General features: G+C 46.8%; 1 pseudogene; it reads left to right on the forward strand.

Annotated features, from left to right (window-relative positions):
* Positions 1–1103: 1103 nt before the first annotated feature.
* Positions 1104–19056, forward strand: LOC135566705 (adenylate cyclase type 9-like; annotated as a pseudogene).
* Positions 19057–19068: the final 12 nt, after the last annotated feature.

A 19068-nucleotide genomic window follows, 5' to 3' on the forward strand; every position in this document is an offset into this window, starting at 1 on the left:
CTTCAACTTTGGTTCCCCTTCAAATTGGTGGTGTGTTTAATAGCCTGATACACACACCTCACTAATACATTGTTTGTTAGACTACTCTGCCCATAGTGGGTGAAAACGTGCTTTGGGGATGACTTTTCACTTCCTTATGTTATACAATACATTTTACCAAGACAAATGGGACTCTTCATGTTCTGAATGGTTCAGTGGGGTCTTTCTCCAACATATCATTAACATTATACCCAAAAAGTCAGATTTCGGAACCTAATACATCCGATAATAAACACCAGGCTCTGTCGCTCTGAGTGGTGCTGCGTTATCGCCAACATTTTTGAGGATTTTACATTTAGTGGCCATCATCTTCCAAGTTGTTTCCACTGGTTGCAAAAAAAAAAGCTTGGGGTAGGCTCAGTGCTCCGTTGACATTTCACAGAGATATGCTTGTTTTTGTGAGAAGTATTCGAAAAGAAACTTCACAGTAACTTGAACAGCATATATGAAAATACTACAGTGAACAAAAATATAAACTCGACATGCAACAATTTCAAAGATTTTACTGAGTTACAGTTCAAAAGGAAATCAGTCAATTGAAGTACATTAATTAGGCCATAATCTAATGATTTCACATGACTGGGAATACAGATATGCATCTGTTAGTCACAGTTACCTTAAAAAAAGGTAGGGGTGTGGATCAGAAAACCAGTCAGTATCAGGTGTGACCACCATTTGCCTCATGCAGTTCAACACTTCTCCTTCGCATAGAGTTGATCAGGCTGCTGATTGTGACCTATGGAATGTTGTCCCACTCCTCTTCAATGGTTGTGCTAAGTTGCTGGATATTGGTGGGAACTGGAACACACTGTCGTACACGTCTATCCAGAGCATCCCAAACAGGCTCAATGGGGGACATGTCTGGGCTATTTCTGTGTACAGATCCTTGTGACATGGGACTGTGCATTATCATGCTGAAACATCAGGTGATGGTGGTGGATGAATGGCACGACAATGGGCCTCAGGATCTCTTCATGGTATTCTCTGTGCATTCAAATTGCAGAAATGCAATTGTGTTCGTTGTCTGTTGCTTATGCAACACATATCATAACCCCACCGCCACCATGGGGCACTCTGTTCACAACGTTGACATCAGCAAACTAGGATTCATCCATGAAGAGCACACTTCTCCAGCATGCCAGTGGCCATCGGAGGTGAGTATTTGTCTACTGAAGTCGGTTACAATGCTGAACTGCAGTTAGGTTAAGACTGGACGAACAACGAGCATGCATAGAAGCTTCCCTAAGACAATTTCTGACCATTTTTGCAGAAATGATTCAGTTGTGCAAACCCACAGATTCATCAGCTGTTCAGGTGGCTGGTCTCAGATGATCCCACAGGTGAAGAAGCAGGATGTGGAGGTCCTGGGCTGGTGTGGTTACCTGTGGTCTGTGGATGTGGAGGTCCTGGGCTGGTGTGGTTACCTGTGGTCTGTGGATGTGGGAGGTCCTAGGCTGGTGTGGTTACCTGTGGTCTGTGGATGTGAAGGTCCTGGGCTGGTGTGGTTACCTGTGGTCTGTGGATGTGGAGGTCCTGGGCTGGTGTGGTTACCTGTGGTCTGTGGATGTGGAGGTCCTGGGCTGGTGTGGTTACCTGTGGTCTGTGGATGTGGAGGTCCTGGGCTGGTGTGGTTACCTGTGGTCTGTGGATGTGGAGGTCCTGGGCTGGTGGGGTTACCTGTGGTCTGTGGATGTGGAGGTCCTGGGCTGGTGTGGTTACCTGTGGTCTGTGGATGTGGAGGTCCTGGGCTGGTGTGGTTACCTGTGGTCTGTGGATGTGGAGGTCCTGGGCTGGTGTGGTTACCTGTGGTCTGCGCTTGTGATGCCGGTTGGACGTACTGCAAAATTCTCTACAACGATGTTGGAGGTGGCTTATCATAGAGAAATTAACATTAAATTATCTGGCAACAGCTCTGGTGGACATTCCTGCAGTCAGCCTGTCAATTGCACTCTCCCTCAAAATTTGAGACATCTGTGGCATGGTGTTGTGTGATAAAACTGTACATTTTAGAGTGGCCTTTTATTGTTCCCAGCACAAGATCAGCTTCTTGATATGCCACACCTGTCTGGTGGAAGGATTATCTTGGCAAAGGAGACATTATCATGAAAAAAACTACTAAAATGACAGTGAAAATAACAGTAGCAAGGCTACTTATGATCTGAGGACCCCATGACAAATCGTTTCAGTCTCATGAGGGGGAATAGGTTTTGTCGTGCCCTCTTCACGACTGTCTTGGTGTGTTTGGACTATTCTAGTTCATTGGTGATGTGGACACCAAGGAACTTGAAGCTCTCACAGGAGTGATGGTTCATGATAATGGGCCTCTGTACGCCTATGTAGATGTTCCATTAAAAATCTGACATTTCCAGCTACAATAGTCATTTACAACATTAACAAAGTCTACACTGTATTTCTGATCTGTTTTTTTTTTTTTAATGGACAAAAAGGGTGTTTTTCTTTCAAAAACAAGGACATTTCTAAGTGACCCCAAACTTTTGAATGGTAGTGTACATATTTTTGACATAGAAGTTTACATAATGGTTATGGCTCTAGATGAAAAGCTGTTTCAGGTATTTGAAAAATTAACATTTCGCTTACCACCCCCCCGGCCATCCTCCCTCACTTTGTGCCCCCTCAGGTTTTGGGGTGAATGACGCCCTTGGTGGCCAGTTTCTGCTCTGCTTGCTTGTACAACTCAGAGAAAGAGCACAACACGTACTAACAGCAGCGGCCAAACAGCCTACCCAACTGTTCTGAGGCGTCAGGATCGTTCTGAAGCACACACATGCACACATTCTTTTCACATAAAAGGCACTTTTCTTCTACCTTTTGCAGCATGTGTGTTGAGTCTCTGTCACTGTCATCTATCTCTGTGTTCTGTCTCCTTCAGGATTGAAGACCTACCTGATCTCAGGGAGGAAGGTGGAGCCGTGCTACTGTAGCTGTTCCCAGCTGGGCCTGGTTGGCCTGGAGCCTGGGGGGGACACCCGCTGTCCCACATCCCATGCCCACACCCCAGATGGAGCCCCCAGAGCCCCCTCAGCCTGTGGCCTACCCCAGAGAGGGGCTCCCGACAGGGCCAAGGTGAGGACATGGTATTCTGCAGGGTAAAGGGGAGATGGGGGACAGGTGTGTGCTCATTCCCCTCTTTGGTGGTTTTCTACTGTGTAACTTGGATAGACATATTCTTTGGTTGTAATAGCATACTGTACTTTGACTTCATTTAGAAAATGGTCATAGTGTAACAAATGTTCAGCTCAGTAGACATGTCTTCAGAACATAATTGTAGGGCCGTGTGTTTTGAGCAGTATGTGACATGAGATCCTATCCTGTATTTTAAGCCTTTTCCAGAAATTAAAATTACGCCAAAAATATAAGGAATTGTTTGAGGATGGTGTTGGACCATTTGACCTAAAAAGTTAATCAAAGTTTAAATGAAGGTTAAAATCCAAGCATGTTACATAATTGCACAAAACACAGGCCCTAACTTAACAAGATATCTACAGTTGAAGTCGGAAGTTTACATCTTTATCTTTATTTACACCTTATACATTTAAACTCAGTTTTTCACAATTCCTGACATTTAATCCTAGTAAAAATGCCCTGTCTTAGGTCAGTTAGGATCATCACTTTATTTTAAGAATGTGAAATGTATAGTAGAGAGAAGGATTTATTTCAGCTTTTATTTCTTTCATCCCATTCCCAGTGGGTCAGAAGTTTACATACACTCAATTAGTATTTGGTAGCATTGCCTTTAAATTGTTTAACTTGGGTCAAATGTTTCGGGTAGCCTTCCACAAGCTTCTCACAATAAGTTGGGTGAATTATGGCCCATTCCTCCTGACTGAGCTGGTGTAACTGAGTCAGGTTTGTAGGACTCCTTGCTCGCACACGCTTTTTCAGTTCTGCCCACAAATCTTCTATAGGATTGAGGTCAGGGCTTTGTGATGGCCACTCCACTACCTTGACTGTGTTGTCCTTAAGCCATTTTGCCACAACTTTGGAAGTATGTTTGGGGTCATTGTCCATTTGGAAGACCAATTTGCGACCAAGCTTTAACTTCCTGACTGATGTCTTGAGATGTTGCTTCAATATATCCACATAATTTTCCTCGTCATGATGCCATCTATTTTGTGAAGTGCGCCAGTCCCTCCTGCAGCAAAGCACCCCCACAACATGATGCTGCCACCCAGGTGCTTCACGGTTGGGATGGTGATCTTCGGTATGCAAGCCTCTCCCTTTTTCCTCCAAACATAACGATGGTCATTATGGCCAAACAGTTCTATTTTTGTTTCATCAGACCAGAGGATATTTCTCCAAAAAGTATGATCTTTGTCCCCCATGTGCAGTTGCAAACCGTAGTCTGGCTTTATTATGGCGGTTTTGGAGCCGTGGCTTCTTCGTTGCTGAGTGGCCTTTCAGGTTATGTCAATATAGGACTCGTTTTACTGTGGATATAGATACTTTTGTACCTGTTTCCTCTAGCATCTTCACAAGGTCCTTTGCTGTTGTTCTGGGATTGATTTGCACTTTTCACATCAAAAAGTATCGCTCATCTCTAGGAGACAGAACGCGTCTCCTTCCTGAGTGGTATGACGGCTGTGTGGTCCCATGGTGTTTATACTTGCGTACTATTGTTTGTACAGATGAACGTGGTACCTTCAGGCATTTGGAAATTGCTCCCATGGATGAACCAGACTTGTGGAGGTTTACAATTTTTTTTCTGAGGTCTTGGCTTTTTTCTTTTGATTTTCCCATGATGTCGAGCAAAGAGGCACTGAGTTTGAAGGTAGGCCTTGAAATACATCCACAGGTACACCTCCAATTGACTCAATGATGTCAATTAGCCTATCAGAAGCTTCTAAAGCCATGACATAATTTTCTGGAATTTTCCAAGCTGTTTAAAGGCACAGTCAACTTAGTGTATGTGAACTTCTGTCCCACTGGAATTGTGATACAGTGAATTATAAGTAAAATAATCTGTCTGTAAACAATTGTTGGAAAAATGTCTTGTGTCATGCTCAAAGTAGATGTCCTAACTGACCAAAACTGTAGTTTGTTAACAAGACATTTTTGAAGTGGTTGAAAAACAAGTTTTAATGACTCCAACCTAAGTGTATGTAAATTTACGACCCTTGCTTATCCACAACGATATAATGTAATATTCACCAACAGAGACAATTCTCTACTTCCTCTTACTGTTAATTGATAAGTGTAGGAGTGTTGACCTAGGATCAGGTCACCCTGTCGATATAGTCTTATTCATTATGATCTAAAAGGCAAACCTGATCCTAGATCAGGAAGCCTACTCTGAATACGGCCCATGTTGACATTAGTATAAATCTGTTTTGGTCCCTATGGTGAGTTTAGTGTCATGATGGTACGAGGCTCCATATAGAGACAAGATACAGTACGCTCAGAGTATTCAGGACCCTTGATGTTGTCCACATTTTGTTACGTCACAGCCTTATTCTAAAATGGATTAAATAAAGCATGTTCCTCATCAATCTACATACAATACCCCACAATGACATCACAATACCCCATAATGACATCACAATACCCCACAATGACAAAGTGAAAACAGGTTTTTAGAATTTTCTGCAAATGTATTAAAAGGGAAAACTGATTGCATTTACGTAAATATTCAGGCCTTTTGCTATGAGACTCAAAATTGAGCTCAGTTGCATCCATTTTCCATTGATCATCCTGAGATGTTTCTACAACACAGGAGTCCACCTGTGGTAAATTGAATTGATTGGACATGATTTGGAGAGGCACACACCTGTGTATATAAAGTCCCACAGTTGACAGTGCATGTCAGAGCAAAAAGCAAGACATGAGGTCGAAGGAATTGTCCGTAGAGCCGAGACAGGATTGTGTTGAGGCACAGCCTCCAAAACATTTCTGCAGCATTGAAGGTCCCCAAGAACACAGTGGCCTCCATCATTCTTAAATGGAAGAAGTTTGGAACCACCAAGACTCCTTTCAGAGCTGGTCGCCCAACCAAACAATTGAGGAGAACGGCCTTGGTCAGGGAAGTGACCAATAACCCTATGGTCTCTCTGACAGAGCTCCAGAGTTCCACTGTGGAGATGAGAGAAACCTTCCAGAAGGACAACCATCTCTGCAGCACTCCACCAATCAGGCCTTTATGGTAGAGTGGCCAGACGGAAGCCACTCCTCAGTAAAAAAGCACATGACAGCCCGCTGAGTTTGCCAAAAGGCACCTAAAGTGACTCTCAGACCATGAGAAACAAGATTCTCTGGTCTGATAAAATCAAGATTGAACTCTTTGGCCTGGAATGCCAAGCGTCACGCCTGGAGGAAACCTGGCACCATCCCTATGGTGAAGCATAGTGGCAGCATCATGCTGTGGAGATGTTTTTCAGTGGCAGGGACTGGGAGACTAGTCACACCGAGGGAATGATGAACGGAGCATTATACAGAGAGATCCTTGATGAAAACCTGCTCCAGAACACTCAGGACCTCAGACTGGGTCGAAGGTTCACCATCCAACAGCACAACGACACTAAGCACACAGCCAAGACACTGCAGGAGTGGGATCTGCTCTCCATCCAACCTGATAGAGCTGGAGAGATCTGCAGAGAATAATGGGAGAAACTCCCAAATACAAGCTGAGCTTGTAGCCACACCCAAGAAGACTCGAGGCTGTAATCACTGCTAAAGGTGCTTTAGTTAAGTACTAAATAAAGGGTCTGAATACTTATGTTAATGTGACATATTCCTATGTGTAGATTGATGAGGGAAAAAACAATTGAATTAATTTTATAATAAGGCTGGAACATAACAAAATGTGGGAAATGTCAAGGGGTCTGAATACTTTCTGACTGTACCGTATATTTACCCCTGCTGCTACACCTATATCCAGTATTCACTACTCTCTCAGTCATACAGTACGCACACAGACTTGCTTTATAGATACCATTAGCCCCCACAGTTCCACTGTAATCCTCCCGTACCACCACTACATCTGCCAGCGCTGGTCGTGGGGGTCTTAGGGAAAAGCAGATGAGAAGTGAAGAGGGGATAGGAGTTTGGCAGGGGGTCTAGGGAAAGGCAGATGAGAAGTGAAGAGGGGAGAGGAGACGAACTGCTGTGTCCTTGGCATTACATGAGGTAACACACTTCATTGGCTCTTCTCTCTCTCACTCTCACACACACACACACACACACACACACACACACGCACTTCACTGGTACAAACCCTCACTTCATTGGCTTCTCTCTCTCACACACACACACACACACACACACACACACACACACACACACACACACACCCTTCAATGGTACAAACCCTCACTTCATTGGCTCTCTTCTCACACACACACACACACACACACACACACACACACACTTCACTGGTACAAACCTCACTTCATTGGCTCTCTCTCTCACACACACACACACACACACACACACACACACACTTCTCATTGGTACAAACCTCACTTCACACACACACTCTCTCACACACACACACACACACACACTTCACTGGTACAAACCTCACTTCATTGGTTAAACCTCACTTCATTGGCTCTCACACTCACACACACATACACACTTCACTAGGTTTAATGACGCCCCTTGAAGCCGTGTCCTTTCTGTGGGCTTATCTCATCCCTCTCAAACACTCACTTGTCCTCGGAGCCTGACTTGGCTGAGTGTGTGTGTGTGTTTTTTCTGTGTATCAGGCTGTGTGTGTCGCCTGAAAGTGAGCCAGTGTTCACAGTACTGTCTGCCTGTCTGTTTTAAGTCTGTAGGTGTATGGGTGCGCACGTATACGCATGTGTGTCTGCATCACGATGTTACCAAGTACCTTGAACAATCCTTTCAGGGGCCTGGTGCCTAATCATCAGATGAGTGTATATCTGTCTCTGTCCATTCCTTCAGCTCTTCCCAGCCTCTTCTATGTCATCCCTATCTCCACCTCTACTATGGCCCTGTCTCTCATCCCTCTCTCCACTTCTCCTCCTCTATCGCCATGTCTCTCATCCCTCTCTCCACCTCTCCTTCTCTATCACCCTTTCTCTCATCCCTCTCTCCACCTCCTCTATCACCCTGTCTCTCATCCATCTCTCCACCTCTCCTATCACTGGCGTTGTCTCTCATCCCTCTCTCCACCTCTCCCTCCTCTCACCTGGGCCCTGTCTCTCATCCCTTTATCCACCTCTCCTCCTCTCACCCGGGCCCTGTCTCTCATCCCTTTATCCACCTCTCATCCTCTATCACCCTGTCTCTCATCCCTCTCTCCACTTCTCCTCCTCTCACCCGGGTTCTGTCTCTCATCCCTCTCTCCACCTCTCCTATCACTGGCGTTGTCTCTCATCCCTCTCTCCACCTCTCCTCCTCTATCACCCTGTCTCTCATCCATCTCTCCTCCTCTCACCCGGGCCCTGTCTCTCATCCCTCTCTCCACCTCTCCTCCTCTATCACCCTGTCTCTCATCCCTCTCTCCACCTCTCCTCATCCTGGCCCTGTCTCTCTATAGGGCTGCTATTGTGGTTGGTGTTGTATCCATTGAATCTGATTGTGTATCATTGTGATTCTAATTAGTGGTAAAATGCTGAAGTGCTGAGTTCGTGCTCTCTCTCTCACTCTCACTTGCTCGATCTCTCTCTTCCTCTCTCTCTCAATGGGTCCATTTATCATAATATTTTCTCTCTCTCTCTCTCTCTCTCTCTCTCTCTCTCTCTCTCAAACAGTTTTTCTCATTCATTATTTCAATTTTTCTCCTCCCTCCCTCTACTCAACTCTCTTTATTCCTCTCCGTTATCTCTTCACCCTCAATTGACTCATTCTTTACCTCTCTCCATTCCTCTCTCTACCCCTACCTCTATCCCCCTCTCTCCCTCCCTTCCTCTTTCTCTCTAGCTTTCTCGCTTCCACCCCCTCAAATTAAAATTGGAATAGAATAAGCAAAAAGTGTTATATATTTTAGATTTGAGATTCTTCAAAGTAGCCCCCCTTTGCCTTGATGACACTTTGCATTCTCTCAACCAGCTTCACCTGGAATGCTTTTCCTACAGTATTGAAGGAGTTCCCACATATGCTAAGCACTTGTTGGTTGATTTTCCTTCACTCTGCGGTTCAACTCATCCCAAACCATCTCAGTTGGGTTGAGATCGGGTGATCGTGGGAGGCCAGGTCATTTGATGCAGCAATCCCTCAGTCTCATTCTTGGTCAAATAGCCCTTACACAGCCTGGAGGTGTGTTGGGTTATTGTCCTGTTGAAAAACAAATGATAGTCCCACTAAGCGCAAACCAGATGGGATGGTGTATCGCTGCAGAATGCTGTGGTAGCCATGCTGGTTAAGCACCATTACACCTCCTCCTCCATGCTTCACGGTGGGAACCACACATTCGGAGATCATCTGTTCACCTGCTCTGCATCTCACAAAGACACAGAGGTTGGAACCAAAAACCAAAGGACAGATTTCCACCGGCCTAATGTCCATTGTTCGTGTTTCTTAGCCCAAGCAAGTCTCTTCTTCTTATTGGTGTCCTAGTGGTTAGTGCGTTGGGCCAGTAACCGAAAGGTTGCTGGATCGAATCCTGAGTTGACAAGGTTGTTCTTCCCCTGAACAAGGCAGTTAACCCACTGTTCCCTGGTAGGCCATCACTGTCAATACGAATTTGTTCTTAACTGACATGATTTAAGACATGAAGGTCAGTCAATGTGGAAGATTTCAAGAACTTTGAAAGTTTCTTCAAGTGCAGTTACAAAAACCATCAAGCGCTATGATGAAACTGGCTCTCATGAGGACCGCCACAGGAAATGAAGACCCAGAGTTACTTCTGCTGCAGGGGATAAGTTCATTAGCATTACCCGCCTCAGAAATGGCTTATTTGAGCTGTTCTTGCCATAGTACAGTCTTGTTCTTTTACCAAATAGGGGTATCTTCTGTATACCACCTTGTCACAACACAACTGATTGGCTCAAATGCATTAAGAAGGAAATTAATTCCACTAATTCATTAACCAAGCACACCTGTTAATTGAAATGCATTCCAGGTGACTACCTCATGAAGCTGGTTGAGAGAATGTCAACAGTGTGCAAAGCTGTCATCAAGGCAAAGTGTGGCTACTTTGAAGAATCTCAAATCTAAAATATATTTTGATTTGTTAAACACTTTTTGCTTACTACATGATTCCATATGTGTTATTTCATAGTTTTGATGTCTTTATTAATATTCTACAATGTAGAACATAGTAAAAAATAAAGAAAAACCCTTGAATGAGTAGGTGTGTCTTTTGACTGGTACTGTATATATATATATATATAAACTCAGCAAAAAAAGAAACGTCCGCTCACTGACAACAACTTAACGTGTAAATATTTGTATGACCATAACAAGATTCAACAACTGAGACATAAACTGAACAAGTTCCACAGACATGTGACTAACAGAAATTGAATAATGTGTCCCTGAACAAAGGGGGGTCAAATCAAAAGTAACAGTCAGTATCTGGGGTGGCCACCAGCTGCATTAAATACTGCAGTTCACCTCCTCCTCATGGACTGCACCAGATTTGCCAGTTCTTGCTGTGAGATGTTACCCCACTCTTCCACCAAGGCACCTGCAAGTTCCCGGACATTTCTGGGGGGAATGGTCCTAGCCCTCACCCTCCGATCCAACAGGTCCCAGACCTGCTCAGTGGGATTGAGATACGGGCTCTTTGCTCGCCATGGCAGAACACTGACATTCCTGTCTTGCAGGAAATAACGCACAGAACGATCAGTATGGCTGGTGGCATTGTCATGCTGGAGGGACATGTCAGGATGAGCCTGCAGGAAGGGTACCACATGAGGGAGGAGGATGTCTTCCGTGTAATGCACAGCGTTGCGATTGCCTGCAATGACAACAAGCTCAGTCCGATGATGCTGTGACACACCGCCCCAGACCATGACGGACCCTCCACCTCCAAATCGATCCCGCTCCAGAGTACAGGCCTCGGTGTAACACTCATTCCTTCAACGATAAACGCAAATCCGACCATCACCCCTGGTGAGACAAAACCGCGACTCTTCAGAGAATAGCACTTTTTGCCAGTCCTGTCTGGTTCAGCGACGGTGGGTTGGTGCCCATAGGCTACGTTGTTGCCGGTGATGTCTGGTGAGGACCTGCCTTACAACAGGCCTACAAGCACTCAGTCCAGCCTCTCTCAGCCTATTGCAGACAGTCTGAGCCCTGATGGAGGGATTGTACATTCCTGGTGTAACTCTGGCAGTTGTTGTTGCCACCCTGTACCTGTCCCGCAGGTGTGATGTTCAGCTGTACCGATCCTGTGCAGGTTTTTTTAGAGTAAGAAAGACCTCTTTAGTGTCCTAAGTTTTCATAACTGTGACCTTAAATGCCTACTGTCTGTAAGCTGTTAGTGTCTTAACAACCGTCTCCACAGGTGCCTGTTCATTAATTGTTTATGGTTCATTGAACAAGCATGGGAAACAGTGTTTAAACCCTTTACAATGAAGATCTGTGAAGTTATTTGTATTTTTACAAATGATCTTTGAAAGACAGGGTCCTGGAAAAGGACGTTCCTTGTTTTGCTGACTTTATATATATCATTGTTAGTAAGGATTGTCTTTGTTGAGTTTGAACCAAATGTGGGTGTTACCTTTTTGATCTGCTTTGTTGAAAGGTCCGTTTATACCATATGATCAATCCTCCAGTCACTACCCTGTTTTATGTCTTCATGTTTGAATGATGGGAAGTAACATTTCCCTATAGCCTGGAGGACATTGATATCTATGACACCATGTTTCTGAATAATTATTATGTCAAGTTTGCTATCTTTAAGAATATCTGGGTTTGTGGTTTTAAGACCTAAGCTAGAAGAGTACAAGCCCTGGATATAAATACTTATTTAACAGTGAACATATGTTTGCATGTTTGTGAATTAAGAATAATAAAACTGTTTTGTGTTTGCGTGCGTGCGTGTGTGGTTGATGCACCCAATCAATACTTAGGCTAAGCACACTAACCACACACAACACAAGAGTGAATGTGTAAACTACAGTATGAGAATTTGTCAATACTAAGATTGAAGAAACTGTAAATGATATAAATAGACAAATACCTCTCCTTCTCTCCAGTCTCATTGTCTCTCCTGCAGTGCGGCTGTAGTTCCAAAGGAGGATCAGGTTCTGGAGAAGGGCACGGTGCAGAACGGTTGCCATGACGATCACACGACCAATAGCAGCAAGGTTTGCCTCACTTTACCTCACTCTAGTAAACGTTTGACCTTTGAACCTGGCCGTAACCTTTACTCATCCCAACCTGACTGCACTTAAATCCAACCCCAGTTCATAAAACCAGGCTTAGTGTTCATCATATTGTATTTCTGAAGTATTTATATCGCCATACTATACATGATGGAATGACGTGAACCTAGCCAAACGGAAATGTCTGATTCATTTGGCTTCACTAACTAAGTCACTAATCACTCTTATCCAAGACCTCAGGTCTAACACTTCTCACTCTTCTCTTTCTGTTTCAGCACGCACGCACACACACACACACACACACACAGCTTCTCACTAGCCTCTCTCCTCTCAACTCCCCCAGGACACCTCATCTCTCAAATGTCCCTCCCAGGCCCCCTTAGGCTGCAGCCCTAAGGCCCTGAACGGTCTGCTGAGCCCCAGGCTGGAGGAGCCCCTGACCAACAGCCAGACGTCCCTGTGTGAGATGCTCCAGGAGAAGGAGAAGAAGTGGGGTGGAGGGGCCATGGGGATGGACCACTCTGCTCTCATCCCCCTGCGCTCCAAGAACTTCAGAGAGAGGAGCGACGCTCACTTTGTGGATGTTATCAAAGAGGACAGGTGAGGGGATGGATGGATGGATGTTACACAAACTGATCTGGAACCAGGCTTGATGGCTGTGGTGGAGCTTTTTGGGGAGTTGGCAGGACAGCACTAATAGATCTGAGACCAGGCTAAGGGAATCAAAGGATAAGATTCTGAATGCTGAAGGCAGAACTGTTATGTAAAGAAGCAGACCCACACGTATCTTTCAGGTGGTATCAATGTCTGTTTTGGTACAGTGTGTCTATTTACAATGTGCTTTATAGAACTAGTCTTACAGAGATTCCCTTCCTTTCCCTAAAATCCACAGTTTTATAGAAATATGGGTTGGAGGATCTGGATTTCCTGCTTATTCCCCCTGATTCTGGGAATTCTCCAACTGGGATAAAGAAATATATATATATACACTGCTCAAAAAAATAAAGGGAACACTTAAACAACACAATGTAACTCCAAGTCAATCACACTTCTGTGAAATCAAACTGTCCACTTAGGAAGCAACACTGATTGACAATAAATTTAACATGCTGTTGTGCAAATGGAATAGACAATAGGTGGAAATTATAGGCAATTAGCAAGACACCCCCAATAAAGGAGTGGTTCTTGCAGGTGGTGACCACAGACCACTTCTCAGTTCATATGCTTCCTGGCTGATGTTTTGGTCACTTTTGAATGCTGGCGGTGCTTTCACTCTAGTGGTAGCATGAGATTGAGTCTACAACCCACACAAGTGGCTCAGGTAGTGCAGCTCATCCAGGATGGAACATCAATGCGAGCTGTGGCAAGAAGGTTTGCTGTGTCTGTCAACGTAGTGTCCAGAGCATGGAGGCGCTACCAGGAGACAGGCCAGTACATCAGGAGACGTGGAGGAGTCCGTAGGAGGGCAACAACCCAGCAGCAGGACCGCTACCTCCGCCTTTGTGCAAGGAGGAGCAGGAGGAGCACTGCCAGAGCCCTGCAAAATGACCTCCAGCAGGCCACAAATGTGCATGTGTCTGCTCAAACGGTCAGAAACAGACTCCATGAGGGTGGTATGAGGGCCCGACGTCCACAGGTGGGGGTTGTGCTTACAGCCCAACACCGTGCAGGACGTTTGGCATTTGCCAGAGAACACCAAGATTGGCAAATTCGCCACTGGCGCCCTGTGCTCTTCACAGATGAAAGCAGGTTCACACTGAGCACATGTGACAGATGTGACAGAGTCTGGAGACGCCGTGGAGAACGTTCTGCTGCCTGCAACATCCTCCAGCATGACCGGTTTGGTGGTGGGTCAGTCATGGTGTGGGGTGGCATTTCTTTGGGGGGCCACACAGCCCTCAATGTGCTCGCCAGAGGTAGCCTGACTGCCATTAGGTACCGAGATGAGATCCACAGACCCCTTGTGAGACCATATGCTGGTGCGGTTGGCCCTGGGTTCCTCCTAATGCAAGACAATGCTAGACCTCATGTGGCTGGAGTGTGTCAGCAGTTCCTGCAAGAAGAAGGCATTGATGCCATGGACTGGCCCGCCCGTTCCCCAGACCTGAATCCAATTGAGCACATCTGGGACATCATGTCTCGCTCCATCCACCAACGCCACGTTGCACCAGACTGTCCAGGAGTTGGTGGATGCTTTAGTCCAGGTCTGGGAGGAGATCCCTCAGGAGACCATCCGCCACCTCATCAGGAGCATGCCCATGCATTTTAGGGAGGTCATACAGGCACGTGGAGGCCACACACACTACTGAGCCTGGATTTTGACTTGTTTTAAGGACATTACATCAAAGTTGGATCAGCCTGTAGTGTGGTTTTCCACTTTAATTTTGAGTGTGACTCCAAATCCAGACCTCCATGGGTTGATAAATTTGATTTCCATTGATCATTTTTGTGTGATTTTGTTGTCAGCACATTCAACTATGTAAAGAAAAAAGTATTTAATAAGAATATTTCATTCATTCAGATCTAGGATGTGTTATTTTAGTGTTCCCTTTATTTTTTTGAACAGTGTATATAATCTTTTTTTAATGTTTTGAGAAAGTTACTGGAATTTTGCCATTTTGTTTGTAGTGATCTTACGCTTCTGCCCACTGAATAAGCCCCTGGGTCATGTTCATTCGGCACCAAATGGAAGAAAACATACATGATATAGTTGATGGACTATCTGGACTTGTCCAGTAAGAAAAGCTCATTTTCATTTTCCATTGCAAAATGTTTGGTGCCTTATGAACACGGACGGCCCTGGTGGTATGATAGGTTGGTGTAACTCTCTCCCCGACAAGTCTGTCTTCTCTATACTGACTGACATCTGTTGATCTGCCCATCTCCCAGTCTGATGAAGGACTACTTTTTCAAGCCTCCCATCAACAAGCTGAGCCACACCTTCCTGGACAGAACCCTGGAGTCTGCCTACAGGACCAGCTACCAGGAAGAGGTGTGTATCCCTCCATGTCTGTTACTCTGTCTCTCTGTCTGTCTGTCTCTATCTGTATTCCTCTTATCTGTCTTTCTGATGTCCCACTTCCTCTCTGTCTACTAGACTACACCTGGTCTGTCTTTCCTTGTCTGTCCCTCTGTCTCCCTATCCGTTTCACCCTGCCTGTCTAGCTCTTTCTCTCTCTGTGTGTGTGTGTGTGTGTGTGTGTGTGTGTGTGTGCTCTGAGTAACCTGTAAGCACTGCACTATGTATGGCCTGTCAGGACTGCGGCAAAGACAGGGAAATCACTGCAGGACATCGATAGGAATGTCCTCTTAGCTTGTGATGCCCTCTGCTGGTACATTGGGGGAACTGCATGTTCAACTTCACGTCTGGATAATGTTTCGTTCAGTTTCATACTTATTACTTAATCACAATGAGACAATTGTATTAATGTTTTGTTAAGACTTCCATTCTTCATGCTTCTCTATTCTCTCCCACAACCTTTGCTCACTCTCTTTTACCCTTTCCAAACCCTCTCGCTCTTTATCTCTTTACACTCTACAACCGGACCCAGGAACCATTCATTGCTATTGTTTGTAGTGATCCTTATGCTTCTGCCCACTGAATAAGCCCCTGGGTCATATTCAACAGCGGCTAACGCTGTGCTGCTCTCAGCCTTGTGTGTCTTTGTGTGTGTATGAGGTTGGCTATTGTGACAGCAAATCAATCCATTTCTGTTGAAAAATGACAAAGTATCTATTCCCTCCCGTCCCCAGGTGGAGACCCAGGCAGCGGTACAGACCTTGCCAGTCCTACCTTCAGCTCTTTCCTGGACATGGTCCTGTGTTGCTCAGTGTTCCTGGCCCTCTCCCTGGCCTGCCTCCTCCGGCCCCTGCTCTCCTCCCTGGGGCCCCTCTGCCTGCCCCGGCCCTCGCCCCTGGTTGCCGTGGCCACCCTGCTGGAGGCCCTGGCGCTGGTGCTGTCTATACGGTAAGACGGTTGAGGGAGAGAAGGAGAGGTGGAGAGATGGGGAGGAGGAGGAAAAAGGGGGAAGAAGTTGGGAGGGATGGAAGGAGGAGGGAGAAGAGGGGAAAGGGGGTGGGGAGGGATATGAGGAGTGGGTTGGAACTGGGGAGGAGAGGAAGAGGGGGAAAGAGGGTGGGGAGAGGGATAATGAGGAGTGGGTTGGAACTGGGGAGGAGAGGAAGAGGGGAAAGGGGGTGGGGAGAGGGATATGAGGAGGGGTTGGAACTGGGGAGGAGAGGAAGAGGGGAAAGGGGGTGGGGAGAGGGATATGAGGAGTGGGTTGGAACTGGGGAGGAGAGGAAGAGGGGAAAGGGGGTGGGGAGAGGGATATGAGGAGTGGGTTGGAACTGGGGAGGAGAGGAATAGGGGATGGTAAAGGAAGGGAGAGAACTAAGTGAGGGAAGTTTGAAGATGGGGAAAAGGGGAGGCCATTAGCCTGTTTTCAATGGGGTTGGATTGCTGTACATGTACTGTCTATCAGCCCTCTCTGAGCAAACCTTCTCTCCCAGGATGGCCTTCTACCTGGACAGCGTGATGAGCTGCACTAGAACCCTGCTGAGGGCCATCTCTGGCTGGGTCCCCCGTCACCTGATAGGGCCGTGCTGGTGTCCCTGCCCGCTGTGTCCGTCTTTCTCACACGTCACCTGTGACATGCACCTCTCCATACAGGTGAGTGTCTTCTGTTCATTTGCCCTGGTCATTTCCTCCAGAGTTTGCTAATGCTAACGATGGTTCCTTCCTGTGTCTCTATCTGTGTCTCCCAGTTCACCATGCTCACCTGCTGTGCAGTGATCATTGCCATCATCCAGTACTGTAACTCTGCCAGCTGAGCTGCTGGATGCGCTCGGCCATGGCCACGGTGGTGGGACTGGTGCTGTCTCGCCCTGCTCTTCAGCCCGCCCTGCAGGTCAGACATCGCTACAATGGATTCTATTTTTTAACACATTTATGGCCCTTTTTGTTGGTCGGAAAGGACCTTAAAGGGGCATCTGCAGTTCAAACAATAACAACACGTGACTCCTGTCACTGTTTTGATAAACAACTGAGGAACGGAGCTGGAGAAATGTAACCACCTCAAATTTGTATATTACCCATTTAATCCACTACCAATGCACTCACTGAAGTTCGATAGGATATTGTATACAATATTACCACAATGTCATAATTTAGTATGACTTTTCCTTTGTGCTGACACTGTGTGTAATTTAATTTGTCGTGGACTCGATTAATCTCATCCGACCGTGTCTCGTGGTTTTTGTCTCCTCTGTCTTCCAGTTCTGCCAACAGTATGTTATTTTGGTGAGTAGAATGAAGTTATCCATACAACTAAGATTATAAATATATCTCTCACTCCACCTTCCTTAACTCCTTCCTTCCCTCTCTCTTTTTCTCCATCCCTCCTTCCTTCCTTCTCTCCTCCCTGCCTACATTTCTCTCCATCTCCACCTCCCTACCTCATTCTTCAACTCTCCATCCCGCCCCTTCTCTCCTTCCTTGTTTCTCCACCCTCTCTCTTTCCCCTTCTCTCTCCACCTCTCCTCCCTTTCTCCTCTCCTCCAGTCTGGCGACGCCACCAACAACAGTAACCGCAGCAGTGTTGTACATGGTCAGCCTGAGCCCGCCGCTGACCCCGTGCCCCGCCTCCAGGACCTGCTGGGCCCCGAGGTGGGAGTGGCCTTCTTCCTGCTCCTCCTGCTCGTCTGGTTCCTCAACCGCGAAGTTCGAGGTCAGCTACCGCTTCCATTACCACGGCAACGTGAGGCCGACTCAGCACCGCATCAAGATCCAGAACATGAGGGACCAAGCCGATTGGTTGCTTAGGAACATCATCCCCATCCACGTGGCAGAGCAGCTCAAAGTGACTCAGAGTTACTCCAAAAACCATGGTAATGTTGGCGTGATTTTTGCCAGTATCGTTAACTTTAGCGAGTTCTACGAGGAGAGTTACGAGGGCGGCAAGGAGTGCTACCGCGTGCTCAACGAGCTCATCGGTGACTTCGACTGAACTGCTTCTGCGAGCCGCCTTCAACAACATCGAGAAGATCAAGACCATTGGTGCCACGTACATGGCGGCGGCTGGGCTGAACGCGCAGCAGTGCGCCGAGACGCCGCACCTCACGGCCACCTGCGGGCGCTGTTTGACTTCGCACTGGAGATGATGCGCGTGGTGGACGACTTCAACAAGAACATGCTGGGCTTCAAGTTCAAGTTGCGCATTGGTTTCAACCACGGTCCTTTGACTGCAGGGGTGATTGGCACCACTAAGCTGCTCTACGACATCTGGGGCGACACTGTGAACATCGCCAGCCGCATGGACACTCACGGGCGTGGAGTGCCGCGTGCAGGTGAGCGAGGAGAGCTACTGCGCCCTCAGTGCCATGGACTACAACTTCGACTACCGCGGCACAGTCAACGCCAAGGGCAAAGGTCAAATGAAGACCTTTCTGTTCCCCAAGAGTGCGGACAGCGGCGCCCCGCAGCCTCAGTACCTGCTCTCCGCTCCCGCCAGAGATCCGGGTGCAGGTGGACGGAGTATCGGGCGCCGCCAACAGATGAGCTCTCTAATATGGTGCCTAGCTCCATCTCTGGTGTACCCAGTACCACCAGTCCCTCGCTCAGCTCTGGGGTGTCCACGGGTCTGCTGCGGCTTGAGAGGGGGTGGTGGAGGCTGGAGATAGGCCAGACAGTCGGCAACAATACTACTGTAGCCCTACTACTACAGAGACCATCGCAGCCAGACGCTCCTCCTCATCATCCTACGTTGGTCTAGCC

Source organism: Oncorhynchus nerka, unplaced genomic scaffold (genome assembly GCF_034236695.1).
Source record: "Oncorhynchus nerka isolate Pitt River unplaced genomic scaffold, Oner_Uvic_2.0 unplaced_scaffold_3662, whole genome shotgun sequence".
NCBI lineage: Eukaryota > Metazoa > Chordata > Actinopteri > Salmoniformes > Salmonidae > Oncorhynchus > Oncorhynchus nerka.